This window comes from Castor canadensis, chromosome 15 (assembly GCF_047511655.1).
Source record: "Castor canadensis chromosome 15, mCasCan1.hap1v2, whole genome shotgun sequence".
NCBI classification, from domain to species: Eukaryota; Metazoa; Chordata; class Mammalia; order Rodentia; family Castoridae; genus Castor; species Castor canadensis.
In genome coordinates, this window is record NC_133400.1 from 64,396,098 (window position 1) to 64,398,911 (window position 2,814).

The window sequence follows — 2,814 nt, forward strand, 5'->3', positions numbered from 1 at the left end:
TATATGTGAGCTTTTCTTTAGCAGAAAATGAGAATAAAATTGATTTAGAGAAAAACCTAGAATAGCAGTAAGTGAAACTCTCCCTTTTTTATTTTATCATTGACTTTTAGCAGTACTAAGATTTTGAACTCAGGACTCTGCTCTTGGGAGGCTCTACCTCTTGAGCCACACCTCCAGCCCTTTTTTGTAGTGGTTGTTTTGGAGATAAGGTCTTCCTTTTTGCTCATGTCAGCCTGGACTATGATCCCTCTATTTTACAATTTGCATGATAGCTGGTATGGCATGCCCACACGATATCACAGCCAGTTTTTTCTCTCATGAGATGAGGTCTCATGAACATTTTTGCTGAGTCTAGCCTCCAACAAAGATCTTCCCTATATCAGGTTCCCAAGGGACTAGGATTATAGACATGAACTGCTGCTGCATCACTCTCTTCCTCTTTGTGAAGGTGAACATTTCTACTTGAAAGCCAAGACCTCTGACTTTAACATGCCTATCTCATTCTTCAACCTTTCTTTGTCTCCTTTTGGACATAATTTTTATATTCTGTCACTATGTAATGGAGAAAAACTGACATTTTCTAATTTAGCTTTCATCTTTTATAGTTATCAGTACTGTGTGATTATCATATGATGGTTTCTCGAACAAGTCCGGTATTAGTTTTGTTATAAATGTGTTTAGCAGAAGAAATACTGTGATGCTTTATTTGAATCACATGGTCCAATTCAGGGAAGTCACTAGCCAATATCAATGATCCAATTAGTTATATTTTCATCCTACTCTTTTCATTTGCATATCAAACAATTCGGCTCATTTCATTTCAATTGCAACTAGTTCTAAATCCTATAACCTCTCATTTTCAAAAGCATGTTTAGTTTCTGGTCTCTTATTTTCATGGACTAATTTATTTTCAATTAAATAATCCTTACAAGATGACTGGAAATCATCCAGGTACAGAGAATTTTAAAGAAAGACATTTCAAGACTGGATTCTTTCTGTTTGAGAAATGTCTGCAGTTCTATAGAGACAGGTCTTCCAGATGAGCCTTTTCCCTTACACACAAGTATACCATTTGTCAGCTTGGAGGGTGGTAATGTTAATTGTGTTCTTCCTTTAGAGTTATCCTGTAGTGGTTCTTCTTTACAGCAAGCATCCATTTTATTGATATTATTATAATGTCATGTGAAAATTCTTCTGGCAAAAGATTAAAAATATTATACATCTTGATTATGACCAAACATTTTTTATCAAGACCTGAAAATTTCTAAAAATTTCCTTGATAAATACATATTTGTTTTACATTTAAGATTTCAGTTTTTTTGATCCTTGAATTTTTGGAATTGGAATAAAAGAAAACAGTACACAGTTATTTAAAGACAATTGGATTTCCATTATACATTAGGAACAATTATGTGTGAGTATGTACACATGCACATTTGCATGCATATGTGTGTGCATGTAGAGTGTGTGGTTTTTTGAGACAGGGTCTTTCTATTTATCCCTGAACTTCTGATCACATGGAATAAGCCACCAAAATGCTTGGATTATAGATAAACACTATCATACCCAACACAGAACAATTTTTTGAAACAATTGAAGATAATTATCCACTTTACTATGGAATGCATAAGAATACTTCAAAGTACATTGGGTAATTCCAAGAGATACCTATGACATTCCTCTTTCTCAATTAATCTATAACAAAATATCAGGTATATGGTTTAATGAAAAGTAAATGTAGAAAAACAAGGGAGGGCAGAGAAACAGTTACAGACCAGAGTAACTTCAGAACAAGTGAACTTCAGAACTATAAAAGAAACACAGAGAAAATTTCACTCATGGGGATCACAGATTAGCCACACAGTCTAAGACACCCCCCATGCCCATCACTAGCTGAGGGAACAGACAAGCTGTGCAGAGTGTGCCCTGACCCACTACATCCCTAACTGGGTATTTGTGTAGGAGAACAAGCCATGCACCACACACACTCATTTGCAATTTAAGCTCCAGCCAAGGTGTGTAAACCTTATGACAGATGAGCCAGAACTACCTGGTGCTGCCCTGAATATCCAGTCTAGGACAAGCTACAGCCCCAGGGTAAGTGATGGGAGCAAAAGCAAAACTCAGTAGGGTCAAACCCAACCACAGGTGGACATAGATGCCTGTTCCCTGTCCAGTTGCTGACACACATGCATGGAGCTGTTTGACCCCACTCAGAACCAGGGTAATGGACTGGAACTGCACAACCCATGGAGAAACCCCACCACCTAGAGTTGCTGCTACTTGATAGGACCTGGATCATGGTCATGCCTTCTGCACTACCCTAGGCACTTGTCCTGGCCAGTGCCTTAGCCAACCACCAACCACTGCTGCCCCCAGAGAAGAATCACAGCTAATGGTCCTATATTCTCTTTCTTTGTAAAGTTTATACTGTGTTCTATACGCTATTACTTATTATACCTTCAAGCAACATAATTCCCCCACACAACACATATTCCTTTTTTCCTTTTTACTTCCATCAGAGTGCCTTCATTTCACTATTTAATTGCTATACCTTTAATAATTTTTAAAGTCTTAGTGTGTCCTATACTACAAACACTAATTACTCTCATAAATAATGGTATTGGGGATTGCAGATGATGTTTACATTTTTTTCCTAATGTAAGTATTTGACTTAGTTTGAATTGGTGATTTTGTTATTGTCTACCTATCTCACAGCCCAATAGTGAGAAACTATACATAAGGCCTAGTGCTACTGAGCCCAGCATGAACACTGAGACTATTTCAGCTGAAAAACTACAGTTGATTAAAACC